Consider the following 14,443-nt stretch of genomic DNA (forward strand, 5'->3'; position numbering starts at 1 on the left):
AGGAATTCTTAACCTCAGGAAACAAACTGAGGGTTGCTGGAGTGGTGGGAGGTGGGAGGAATGAGGTGGCTGGGTGATAGAAATTGGGGAGGGTATGTGCTATGGTGAGCACTGTGAAGTGTGCAAGACTGTTGAATCACAGATCTGTACCTCTGAAACAAATAATACATTATATGTTAAAAAAAAGAAGAAGGAGGAGGAGGAGGAGGAGGAGAAGATAGCAGGAGGGGAAGAATGAAGGGGGGGAAATCGGAGGGGGAGATGAACCATGAGAGACGATGGACTCTGAAAAACAAACTGAGAGTTCTAGAGGGGAGGGGCGTGGGAGGATGGGTTAGCCTAGTGATGGGTATTAAAGAGGGCATGTTCTGCGTGGAGCACTGGGTGTTATATGCAAAAAATGAATCATGGAACACTTCATCTAAAACTAATGATGTAATGTATGGGGATTAACATAAGAATAAAAAAATTTAAAAAAAATTAAAAAAAAAAACTAATGATGTAATGTATGGTAGTTAACATAACAAAAAAAAAAAGAGAAAGGGGGTGGTGGTTCATTTGGTATATTCAGGAATATTTGGGAATATTTTGCCTACATACTGCAAGAGCATTCAGAAGTTAAGAGTTACTGAAAAATAAAATTCCAGCATCAAACTTCATTCACCACCAAATCTCAGCACTTAAAATAATGCCTGGATGGTAGGAACTCAACTCCCTAAAATCTTTGTAGAATGAATGATCAATGGAACCTACACACAACATTTACCATATTAACCATTTGCAAGTGACCAATTCCACAGCATTTAGTACATTCCCAATGTTGAGCAACCACCTCAACTGTCTAGCTCCAGAACTTTTTTGTCACCCCAAATGCAAACCTCCATTAAGCAGTCACTCCCTGTTTCCCTTCCCCCTCTCTGGTAAACGCTAACCTACTTCCTGACCCTACAGATGTGCTTATTCTGGCTATTTCATATAAATGGAATCCTACAAGATGTGACCTTTTGTGTCTTTCACTTAGCATGTTTTCAAGGTTCAGCCATGTTGTGGCATGTATCAGTATGTCACTCCTTTTCATAGCTGAATACGATTTCACTGAATGGGGATACTACATTTTGTTTATCTGTTTGTCTGTTGGTGGACACTGGGTTGCTGCACTTACACACACCATTTTCTTCCACTGTCCCCATTGTCTCCCTACCCAGCCATCTCTATCTCAGCTGGTGCCACCACCACTTACCCGGTTGTTTAGGCACCAAAACTAGGAAACATCCTTGATCCTCTCCTCCCCTTAGCCACACCCCACTGTGACATCCAAACCAACAGCAAGTCCTGTTCTATCATCCAGATGCACCCCAATTTTGGTCACATTCGCCACTTCTCCACCTACCACCTAACCCAAGCTACTGTCCCTCTGATCACAACTGTCTTTTTGCTTCCTTTCTCCCACCCACCCCATTTATTTCCCCACAATAATTATCTTTTATAAGTATGAATCAGACCATGCCACATCAGTGCTGAAGACCCTTCTGCGGCTTCCCATTACAATGTAACAAAATCTAGATGTCCTGCTCTAAGCAATAAGGCCAGCATGATCTAATTCCTGCCTACCTCTCTAAGCATCAATCCTACACTCTCCAGACATGCTGGCCCATCTCTGAGTCTCTCCCACACCAACCAATTTCCTGGCCCAAGGCCCTCACACTCCCTGAGCTTCTACCTAGGACATATCTTCCCCTCCAATTTTGCTTGGCTTCCTCCTTCTCATTATGCAAGTTACCTCTACAAAGAGGCTTCCCCTGACTCTCCATGTGAACTAGAGCCCTCATCCTTAGTCTCTCTCTGACCCCTTATCTTCCTGGGTTTTTCCTTCATGCAATTTAGAACCCTATAAAATTACATTATTTTTCAATTTATTATCTGTCTCCCTCTCCCCAAGAATGTAAGCTCCAAGAAAGTACGTATTTTGCCTTCAGCCAAATCCCAAGAGCCTCGAGCAGTACCTAAAATATACGAGGCATTCAGTAAATACTTGTTGCTTGAATAATGAATGCATTGCATTATATACACACATAGAAAGAGGACTCTGTGTTCAATAAACAGAATATCCATTCTTTTCAAACGTCCTTGAACATTTACATGAATAGGCCATGAAGTGCTCTTCACCCATGTTAGTAAGAGCATAAATTAGTGTAAGTTTTCTGATGCATAATTTGATAATGTCTATCCAATTTTAAAATGCAAACCTCCTCTGAACCTGTACCATGTTTTGGCACCCTTGTGATAAATCAAGTGATCCTCTATTTCTGGACTCTATTCTGTTCTATTTATCCATTGTCTATTTGATCACTTTCAATGATGATATGGATGTTCATATGGATCTGAGGAAATTTTCCTTTCCACAGTACTATTTTTTTCTATTGATCTATGTCCTAGAACTGATTACTCTATATAACAATGGATATAGTAAAGATTTAATACTATGGTAATACAGGAAACACTTTTGGTTGTGGCAGGAAGATTTTCACCATCTTTAGAAGAATATTCTGAGACATTGTCCTCCTGGACCTTGGTGTGTGTCTGGAGGGGGAAGTAAGATTTTTTTTTTTTTTTTTTTAATTTAAGGAACTGCCACTTTGCCTTTTTATATAGTTATCAAATATTCTTTTCCCCTCCCAAAGTTCCTGAAGCACACTGAAATGATACATGTTGCAAATGACTGAAAAGGCCACATGTTTTGAATAGCCCTCAGGTATTAGAAATGAAATATCTTATAAAACCAACTACTATTGGTTTGAGAAATTGTCACTTTGGTCCATGGTGCTGAAGCAACTGTGGAAATGTAAATGAGACAAAATTTAAACTCTTTGTTACATGAAGCACTCTAGCACAGTAGACTTTTATTTGTCCATTATGCAAACAGGAAGAGCAGAGAGCCAAGTATCCTCTTCTGATTTGACAGAATAACTCTGACAATGTTTATACCACTTGGGAACATAAGCGTTGACTAGAACATTAGCGCCAGGGCAACAAATAAGACCATCTTAACAAGTCTTAGCAAGTAACACAGAATTACAAGTGTCATTAAAAGTTATGTTCACATAACTTGGCAACAATTTCTAAGATGTCTAGCATCTACAAGACTCCTTTGTTCAAATGACAATTCCAGTAATAGATTTGTATTAGAGAGGACAGAAGGAGCTGATAACAATTGTGAATATTTGTGCAAGATTCATATCACATAGGAAACAAGACAAATGTCCTTGTGAGAGTTCACATTTAACACCATATCTCATTGGCTCCTTTGACCAAGTTTTAACATAAGGAAGGCCATCTCTCCCTTTGCTGCAGAAGAGAAGAAACATCTTTTCATCTCTTTTTTAGAGTTTTTAAAAAATTATGAAGTACTGTATTTCCAGAGCCAGGCTCTGAAATTTCATTAGTAAGCATTAAAAGCAGAGCACAGACCTGTGGGATTCAGTTTCACTGTGGAAAAATGAATTGTTAGGATTTGACTTGATACCAGTGAAATAGGAACAATTTATCTTCCACATCACAAAAGAACAAGAGTCAAAATGACATCAGACTTCTCTTCAGCAACCCATGTACTAAAATACAAGTATTTTTTGTAACATGGTTATAAACTAGAATATTGTACCTAGCCAAACACAATTAAGTGTGAAGATGGAAAAAAGACATTTTCAGGCATGCAAGGACTTGGAACATTTACCTGTTATGTGCTCATTTTTGGAAAGTTGCTTGAAAATATTCTGCAAAACAAGGACAAAAGAAAGGGGAAGATCAGTGACCTAGGAAACAGAGAAATAAGCCCAAAGAGCAAGAAAGGGAAGTTCCAATGTAACTTGTTGCAGAGCAAGATGAAAGCAGTCATCGGGATGTCTGGGTGGCTTAGTTGGTTAAGCGTCTGCCTTGGGCTCAGGTCATGATCCCAGGGGGTCCTGGGATCGAGTTCCACATCGGGCTCCTTGCTCAGCAGGGGAGTCTGCTTCTCCCTCAGCCTGCCGCTCCCCCTGCTTGTGCACACTCTCTCTGTCTCTCTCTCTCTGACAAATAGATAAAGTCTTAAAAAAAAAAGATGAAAACACAACCAGGAGATATTGGAGGAGACTGTGATGCCCATACCCATGAGAGAGGCCATCAGGAAAAAAAAGGTATGTGGAGGAAAGGAATGATCATAAGTGATAGGGTAACTAATATTGTAAAGGCAAATGGCACAAGAGACCAAAAAAAGAAAAAGAAAAAAAAAAAAAAAGGGCAAGTAGAAATACCAGGAAAAAAACCCACACAATTTAAAAAAGGAAATGAAAGTTCAGCCTGACTTTTGGTTCCAAAGTAAACAGAAGACCTGCCCTTTGGGATGAAAATTTAGCGCTAGAGTGTATATCCAACCGATAAAGTCCATGTAAATTTCAGAAGGCCTTCAAAGCTTTAAGCCCATGGTCTGGTAAGCACCGACAGCCATAGCTGGTTCTTGAGGAAAAGAATGAAAAGTTAAAGGCAGCATTTTAGTAATGTTAGCCTGGCAGTAGGAGAGGCAGGAAGCCAAAGGATAAGTCTGTTGCAATTTTCCAGGCATGAAGTGAAGGAATAAACAGACAATAGAGAAGGAAAAGAACACATCAGAAAGGCATTTCAAAAGAGGACTACAGGACTCAGATACTCAGGAGTGGGTAAAGGGTGGGGATGGTCTGTGAACTGGAAAAAGGGTGATAGCTTTTCATTAGTGCTGCTGTTTCTTTATTACACACACGCTTTTCCTCTTCCTCTTCTTCCTCCCTCCAAGTTAATATTAGGCTCCCTGATGGTGGAGATTAAAGCTTGTGTGTGTTTCCTTGACACCAGCACTGCCTGGGGCCTACGACGACGATCCCTCAGCTCGCGCTTGTGATGGCAAGTGTGGCTGGTGATGGTGGTACGATGACAATAATGATGACAATGTTTCAATGCCTTAAGTATAAGGGACACTGGAAATAAGAGTGACTTGAGGTATAAAATAACGATGATGGAATTAGAGCTTTGATGGGATGTCAGCTCCCATTGGGAATTGGAAGAAAATACTTCTTGAAAATATTCCTGCTACTTCTTTAATGAAATGTCTTTATTTTCCCCTTCTTTAGCATCTTTTACTTAATTCCATCTATACCTATGCAAAATTAAAACCAAGCAGTATTGGGTGATCTGATTACTAGCAAAGAAACTCATTTCCAAATTCTTCTTTCAAAGCCTTTTTTTTTTTTTTTTTTAAGATTTTACTTATTTATTTGACAGAGAGAGACACAGCGAGAGAGGGAACACAAGCAGGGGGAGTGGGAGAGGGAGAAGCAGGCCTCCCGCGGAGCAGGGAGCACGATGCGGGGCTCGATCCCACGACACTGGGATCATGACCTGAGCCGAAGGCACACGCTTAACGACTGAGCCACCCAGGCGCCCCCAAAGCCTTTTTTGATTGAAAACAAACAGACTTTTTTTAGAAAGCAGGGCTATTTAAACAGACTCTGTCCTGAGAGTTCAGGCCTTCTACATCTTGTTTTGTTGTTTCTGAAAATTAAAAAAAAAAAAAAAAAAGTTATTTTCAAAGAAAGCACTAGGTGGCACTTGTGATATATTCAATAGTTACCTCAGATTCTTTTTGGAAAAGGTTTGGTAGGGGGAAAAATGCAATAAATATTAAAACGGGAAAATCTTCATTACAATAATGAAGATTCGTATCTTATGATTGCGTTTACTATGTTACTATGTATGAGTAATATCTTTATGCAGTGTTTGCATTTAAAATCTAGGCTGCACTTCCTTATAAAAACTACAAGAGGGGAACTAACATTTCTATAACATGTGAAAACCCCACATCACTAAAATAATAAATAAAAAAGTAATGTTTGATTTGCAGAAAGACTGACTATATGTGTTCTTTTAAATAGCCAGTTCCTCTATTCTATTTAAAACATTTCAGTTTTGGGGGTCTCTGGCTGGTTCAGTTGATAGACCATGTAATTCTTTTTTCTTTAATGGGCTTTATTTTTAATTTTTTTTTTAATTTTTAGTTTTTTTAAAGATTTTATTTATTTATTTGACAGATAGCGAGAGAGGGAACACAAGCAGGGGGAGTGGGAGAGGGAGAAGCAGACTCCCCACTGAGCAGGGAGCCCGATGTGGGGCTCGATCCCAGGACCCCGGGATCATGACCTGAGCTGAAGGCAGACGCTTAACCAACTGAACCACCCAAGCGCCCCGACCATGTAATTCTTGATCTTGGGGTCATGAGTTCAAGACCCACAATGGGTCTAGGCCTTACTTAAAAAATAAATAAATAAATAAACCTAAACATTTCAACTTGTAAAAATAAATCTATTTTATAAAATAAAGGTTTCCAAGGCCCAATATTGTGTAAAGCAAGATAAATTATTAATTTTTAAAAAGACACTACAGCTTAAATTATTTTGAGTAATATTAACAACAACAACAAAAAAGAAATGGAAAGCAGAGGTCTCAGTATATTTTTACCATCTTTAAAGTGAAAACATAATGACTTTAAGCAAGTGTATCCTCTTTTCTGGCATTTGGTTGGGCAGTTCCTATTTGGCAAGTTGCTTAATTATCTCATGACCCCACTTTACTATGGAGAGACTGCAAGCTCTTTTAACAGAAATGCAGGTTGAGAAGGTATTATTTCAAGTAGAAAATATTATTGCCAAATACCATGGCAACCGTAGCCGGTAGGCCCTGTCATATTATTGCATCTTTCCTCTACCTATTGTCTGGGCCTTCACAGTAACCATTGTATGGATTAGGTTCACTCGTGACTCCATCTCACTTTTCTACCTTTATTCTCCTCTGTCTCATTTTCACTTATTTTGAATGTATTTTTTTTCTTGCTTTACCTTTGTAGAATAATTTAACACAATAAAGTCCTTTTGGAACAAGATGGGTTATAAATAAGTTAATAAAAATGCTAATATGCTGTCTTTTAATCGCACTAATTTGTAGGGCTGGGATGAAACTGACATTTTGAAGGTAGTATCTCATGTAGTAGTAAACTCATCATGTCAGAACTCAGAGCTAAATATGCAAAATTGCACCAGTACCGAAAAGATCTTGGATCTCAGCTTAACAATTGAGTTTCTTTGGTTGAGAATGATAGGAATGGATTCCGGCTAGCCAGGAACTCACAGGATAGATGGGAGGCTGGTGGGCCAGGCCTGGACACAAAACAGGAATGAGGACAGCTCTTGGAGTCCAGGCAACAAGAACAATTTCCAGATCTTTTCAAGGTGCTGCTATTCCAATGTATGCACTCCCTTTACTTCCCATCCCTGTGTACCTCTACTCAAGATTAAAAGTTCCAAAAGTCCAGGGGCACCTGGGTGGCTCAGCTGGTTAAGCTTCTGTCTTTGGCTCAGGTCATGATCCTGGGGTCCTAGGATTGAGCCCCACATTGGGCTCCCTGCTCAGCAGGGAGTCTGCTTCTCCCTCTCCCTCTGCCCATCTTCCCCACTCATTCTCTCTCAAATAAATAAATATTTTTTTAAAAAGTTCCAAGAGTCCAGATTGCCTAATGTGCTCTGTGCATTCACAGATTTCTAGTGCTAAAATCAAGGGAAACTTACTATGGAGTAAAAGCATATCTTGAAAGCTTATTAAAATATAAAGAAATATAAATTTGAAAAAATAAAACATCCCAGGACTCTGGCTGTCTTCCCTTCTGTTTGTCACATGTGGCTCCTTAATTGCAGTGAGGTGAGGAATATTAATTTACATCCCTACCAAGATTGCCAATAGAGGGAGAGACAAAAATTCCCCAATAGGAAACTGGGATGTTCCTGGTAAGGGAGATGATTGCTGATTACCAAAAAACAACTTATGTGCACTATACTACAGCAAAAGTACACTATTCGTTTCTGTACTGTACTGTAAATCCCTGATGAATAGAGTCCCCCCAAAATTCATGTCCATGAAGAACCTCAGAATGTAACATTATTTGGAAACAGGATCACTGCAGATGTAAGTAGTTGAGAATCAAGATGAGCTCTTCCTAGATTAGGGTAGTTCCTAAATCCAGTGAGAGTGTCCATATAAGAGGCAGAAGAAAACAGAGAAGATGGAAGAGAGAAGAAGGTGATGTGCAGATGGAAGCAGAGACTGGAGTGCTGTATCTACAAGTCACAGAATGTCAAGGATTGCCAGCAACCACCAGAAGCTAGGAGACAGGCATGGATGTTTTCTCCTTCAGAGCCTCCAGAAGGAATCAACCCTGCCAACACTTTGATTTTGGACTTCTGGTCTCCCAAATAGTGAAAGAATACATTTTTGTTGTTTTAAGCCATTCAATTTGTGGTAATTTGTTATGGTAGCCCTAGGAAACTAATATAACCCCTAAGAACAGTTTCTTTGTACAAAACCCTATGGTAATACCATGAAAGAAGGTGGTTAGTAAATGCATTTTTATGGAAATGAATAAAAGTTCTCTTTTGCTATTTCAAAAGGAAATAAATCTATGAATGGTTTTGTTTATTTATTCCACAAAGAGCTACTGAATACCTCTTATGCGCTGAGCATTGCTCTAGGGGCTGGAAATACAGTGGTGAACAAATTAGGTAAACTCAACGGAGCTCGCATTTAGAGGGGAAACAGTTAAGTAAACAAGATATAGTCTGTTGAGTCAGAGCTATGAAGAAGGTGAAACTGGATGATGTGATCCAAGGTGACACACAGGAGGCTGGAGGCAGTATAGATTGGGTGGTCAGGCAAGAAGAGAACTGAGAGCAGAATTATGAGAAACCAGAGATTCATGACCTGGAGGGAAAATATTCCAGGCAGATGAACTAAGAGAAATGGGAGCTGAGTGATCACTGCCAAGTGAGAGGGGATGGATGGGGAGATTTAAGCACAGACAGATCACAATTTCTATTCTGAAATATGTCATGCAGGTAGAAGAGTTTAAGTAGGAGAATAACATCACCTGATTTAAACATTTAAAGTCAGTGTGTTCACTGTGTGGGGAGAAGATTGTAGGGGGTCAGAAGGAGCAAGGGGCACTTGGGAGACTATAGCATTAGGCTGGATGGGAGTAGGTGGAGCTTGGATCAGGGTGGTATTGTGGGGGTGCAAAGAAGTGGACTAATTCTGGCTATGAGATAGTTTGACAGGACTAGTAAGTATTACTTAAGTGCCTTCTTGTCCAGCATTGCTTGAAATTCTGTAAGGACTACAAAAATATATTGTATTACCAAGACTCTCATATCCAGGAGTTTTGCATTTAATGGGGTAGATAAGACATATACATATATTTGTAAAACATATGTAGACTCAAAATGCACTATAGTGTGATAGAAATAATACATATAGGAAAGAAGGCCCCAGAGTGGGTAGAGGTAACATGGAACACTTCATAAACTTGAGATGGGCCTTCAAAGATATGTTAAGATTGAAGAAGAGCATTCCAGGTTGGATAAAGCATGAACAAATAAAAAAAGTAGAGGTTGAATGTGCACTGTTTGCAGTAGGTGAATAAACTAATCTGATTGGATTAAAGAGTTTGTATACAGAGCATTATGTCAATTAAATTATATCAGTAAAGTGAGGATAGACGATAGAGGGCTTTGAAATCCAGAATGAGTTTAGATTTAATCTTCTAGGCCAGGGGTCAGCAAACCTTTTCTGAAAGAGCCAAATAATAAATATTTTAGGTTCTGCAGGTCATATGGTCTCTGTTACAACTACTCAACTCTTCCACTGTAGTCTGAAAGCAGCCATAGATAATACTTTTTAAATGAGTGGGGCTGTATTTCAATAAACTTTCTTTATAAAAACAGGTGGCAGGCCAGATTTGGTCCTTGGATTACAGCAGCAGAGCAATAAAATAAAAATGTTGTTTTATGAATTTTTGAAGTAACCATGTGAAAGGGTAGGGAGCATTTCTTTGTCACTTAGCATCCATTCCCCCCATCCTCCTTCTTCATAGTTTCTATACTTTCAGTTAGATGTCATCTTCTCTCACATGTTTAGGGAGAAGCCAGTTGAACTCCTAGCTCTAGGAATGGTCTCAGATTGGTTTAAATACATCAGGTCATCCCGTTCCCCATTCCACAAGGGTCAGTTCATGTAACCCAGACCTAAGCCACATAGTGCATGCCATTTCTGGGGCATGGAGTGTGGTTCAGGAAGGACATCTGAACTAAATTTTTCCAGTAACATGCAATATATCCTTTATAGTAATGGGGCTTCTAGAAAAGCAGCCCTCTGACTTCTCTGGAAGAGTCAAGAAAAGGACACTCTCTTCCTTTCTGGGCACGGTGGTATATAGACATAAAACTTGGATTTCTGGATTTGGTTTGTTTGTTTTTTGTTTTTTGTCTTTTTAAGAGAAGCCAAGTTTGGGGCCATGCTGACAAAACTGAGGGCAGAACAGAGAAAGGTAAAGAAGTCAGGTCTTTGATGACATGGTTGGACTCCTACCTTGGTCTTTTTAGTTTTATTAGCCAATACAACACTTTCATTGCTTAAATCTGTCTTGAGTTTTCTGTTACTTGAGATTAAAAGTAGGAGTGCCTGGGTGGCTCAGTAGGTTAAGCATCTGACTCTTGATCTTAGCTCTGGTCTTGATCTCAGGGTCAGGAGTTCAAGCCCCATGTTGGGGATGCCCAGCATGGAGCCTACTAAAAAAAAAAAAGTATTCCAGTGTCACAGAAAAGTAATATGGGATGGGAAGATACTGAAAGGAATTAGATTAGATGGAAGACTAAGCAGGAAGTGGTAAGGTACAAGGTGGCAGTGAAAAGAAGGTCATTGAAAAAAGAGAATTAATATGTGAGGCTAGCTCATCTGCTCACATTTTAAATCCAGATCCACACAATGCTCTACCACCACTACTGCCAGGACTGGACTGCACTCCAGCAGCCCCCCACCCTCCACCCCCTACCCCCACCCTCCCACCTACAACTCCACCACCATGAAGGACACAAACAAGTACAGCAACATAGAGGAATTCGCAGAGGGATCCAAGATCAATGTGAGCAAAAATCAGCAGGATGATGGGTTTTGGAACTGAAAGAACACAAAATGGATGGCAAATTGATAGACCCCAAAAGGGCCAAAGCTTTAAAAGGGAAAGAACCCCCCAAAAAGGTTTTTGTGGGTGGACTGAGCCCAAATACTTCTGAAGAACAAATTAAAGAATATTTTGGAGTCTTTTGGGGAGAATGAAAATATTGAACTTCCCATGGATACAAAAACAAATGAAAGAAGAGGATTTTGTTTCATCACATAAACAGACAAAGAGCCAGTAAAGACATTGTTAGAGAGATTATCAACAAATTGGTTCTGGGAAGTGTGAAACCAAAGTTGCACAACCCAAAGAGGTATATAGGCAGCAACAGCAACAACAAAAAGGAGGAAGAGATTCTGCAGCTGGTGGACCAGGTGGTAGTAGGGGTTGTGGACGAGATTGGGGCCAAAACTGGAACCAAGGATTCAATAACTATTACGATCAAGGATATGGAAATTGCAATAGTGCCTATCATGGTGATCAAAACTATAGTGGCTCTCACGGCTATGATTAGAGTGGGTATAACTATGGGAACTATGGATGTGGACAGGGATATGCAGATTACAGTGGCCAACAGAGCACTTATGGCAAGGCATCAAGAGAGGGCGGCAGTCACCAAAATAATTACCAGCCATAGGAGGACGTTGGAGAAAACAGTGGGAACTTTATTGCAGGCTGTGTGTCACCTTGACCACATCTATGTCTGGGGGTCGCACATTGCAGGCAGAGCGCAAGGCATACACCAGAAAATGCTGTCCTGTGGAGGAGATTGTAAAGTAACCCAACTTGCAAGATGACACTGAAGACTGGTCTTTTGTTGATCTAAGATGATTATTTTGTAAAAGACTTTCTAGTGTACACAACACAACTGTGTCCAACTGTATATAGCCACCAATTAGTTTTCTTTGTTTTTACTTTGTCTTTTGCTATCTGTATTATGACAAATACTATTTATTTGTATAACAAGATTTCATGTTAAACCTCAAATAAATGCTTCCTTATGTGGAAAAAAAAAAATGTGAGGCTAATCTATATTGATTTGACCAGAATTCCCATATAGAATAAAAGGCTAAGGACAAAAAATTGAGGAATACGGGAAGTGAGGAGTTTGAGCCCACCCACAGAAAAGACATGTAAAACATAAGGTTAAAGGTTAAAGAGACATTTATTTGAATCCTCAGCCTAACCATAGTCCAAAAGACGATATCATCCTAAAAACAGAAGATGTAAAGCAACAAGTACAGCAACATAGAGGAATTCGCAGATGGATCCAAGATCAATGTGAGCAAAAATCAGCAGGATGATGGGTTTTGGAACTGAAAGAACACAAACTTAAAACCTATCAAGTGCTCACCACAAAAGGTACAATCAGGGTCTATAAAACAGTGTGTAAAACTATAAGTATGGTAAAAAGAAAAAAAAATCTGCAAAATAGGATAAATTAATGGGAAATTTTGGGTTCTATCTTTGAATGGAAGAGGGGTCAGATTAAGAACCAAAGGCAAGAAGGATAGGGTGACTGAATGACAGATTGGAAACTCTCATTAGAAAGGGTAGGACTGATCAAGCCATTCCACTTATTCATATTTTCATACCTTTCATACATAGTAGGGCACATTCTGTCAATAGAACATGCATTGACATGTAACTCCTGTAAGTCCCAACAGAGTAAACAAGGCAAATAGATGAGAACCACTGGAAGAAAGAGGCTCAGCAACAATTCACACAGAATCAGAGTCTTCATATTTTAGTAGTGAAAAGGTAAATAAAACACTTTTGGGTTTCCAGTACAGCTTGTAAGAAGTTGAAAGTTGGGGCACCTGGGTGGCTCAGTTGGTTAAGCATCTGCCTTTGGCTCAGGTCATGATCTCAGGGTTCTGGGATCAAGTCCCACATCTGGCTCCCTGCTCAGCAAGGAGCCTGCTTCTCTCTCTCCCTCTGCCTCTCCCCCATGCTCACCCATGCTCTCTCTTTCTCAAATAAATAAATAAAATCTTTAAAAAAAAGAAGCTGAAAGTTGTCACTCCAAGTTAACAACAAATAAAAAAATGAACAAACTGAAAAATCAACAATTCTTCTTAAATCCAAAAGAGAACGGAGGTCACAGGGCAAAATGTTGCTCCCCAAATTGGAGAGACCAACAGCAAATACAGAGAATCACAACTTACCGGAGCAACAAACTCTGTGGAAACCAGTAACAGGGAAGGGAAACCTGAACTATAATTTATGAATCGGTGAGCACTCAGTGTGAATAACTCTGAGAGTTAAAAACTCCAGGGGGACCCAGTCATTGGAGGCTCCCACATATTTGTGAGTTTTAACTCCTGGATCTCTATCACATTCTCACAGTGAATATCAGAGAAAAATCAATACCCTTCCTTCTCCACCATGTTTTTGGCAGAGGAAGGGGAAAAGGAACCGCTTAAAAATATACCAGAGCATTCTGTTCTTAACAAGGTCTGTCTTTAGAAGGTACTATTTAATCACAGCCTCACCTGCTGGGGTTTTATCAGAGCCTAACAAACTAGCCTGGAGGAAGGGAAAGACCCACCTCCAGCCCCCTCTAGCCATCCTGTTTCACTTAAGGGTATAGAGGAAGGAAGACTGAGAAGCACATTTGAGTTCACAGTCCAAAGGCACAGGGACACTAAAAGAACTAAAAGAGACCAGATCACAGGATTATAAAACACTTCCCTTCCCCTCCACCTTATCATCACATTACTAAAGGTCTATAAATATTTATAGCAGTTTCTTGTACATCATGCCCCAGCTACCAAGAAAAAATTACTAAGGTACACTAAAAAGTAAAAAAACATAAATGGAAGAGACAGAGAGAGTCTCAGAACCAGGCTCAGATACAGAAGGGATATTGGAATGATCAGATCAGGAATTTAAAATAGCTATCATTAATGTGCTAAGGGCTCTGATAAGTAGAGAACAGATGGGCAATGTAATCAGAGAGATGGAAATTCTAGGAAAGCACCAAAAAGAAATGCTAGAGATAAGAAACACTGCAACAAAAATGAATAATGCCTTTGTTGGACTTATTAGTAGCCTGGGCACAGCTGAAAAGAGAATCTCTGAGTTTAAAGATATTTCAATAGAAACCTCCAAAACTGAAAAGCAAAGGGAAAAAAGACTGAAACAAAAAATAAAAAGAACAAAATATCCAAGAACTGGGAACAAAAGATGTAATATATGCATAATGGGAACACTAGAAGAAATGAACAGAAGAAATATGTGAAACCATAATGACTAAGAATTTGCCCCAAATTAATGTCAGATACCAATTCACAGATCCAGGATGTTCAGAGATTACCAAACAGGATAAATTACCCCCAAAAAACTACACCTAGTTATATCATTTTCAAACTACAGAAA

General features: G+C 39.5%; 1 pseudogene; it reads left to right on the forward strand.

Moving 5' to 3' along the window:
• Positions 1-10,945: 10,945 nt before the first annotated feature.
• Positions 10,946-11,699, forward strand: LOC115944658 (heterogeneous nuclear ribonucleoprotein D-like pseudogene; annotated as a pseudogene).
• Positions 11,700-14,443: the final 2,744 nt, after the last annotated feature.

Source organism: Leptonychotes weddellii, chromosome 3 (assembly GCF_054177405.1).
Source record: "Leptonychotes weddellii isolate Sample4059 chromosome 3, ASM5417740v2, whole genome shotgun sequence".
In the NCBI taxonomy this organism is placed as follows: domain Eukaryota; kingdom Metazoa; phylum Chordata; class Mammalia; order Carnivora; family Phocidae; genus Leptonychotes; species Leptonychotes weddellii.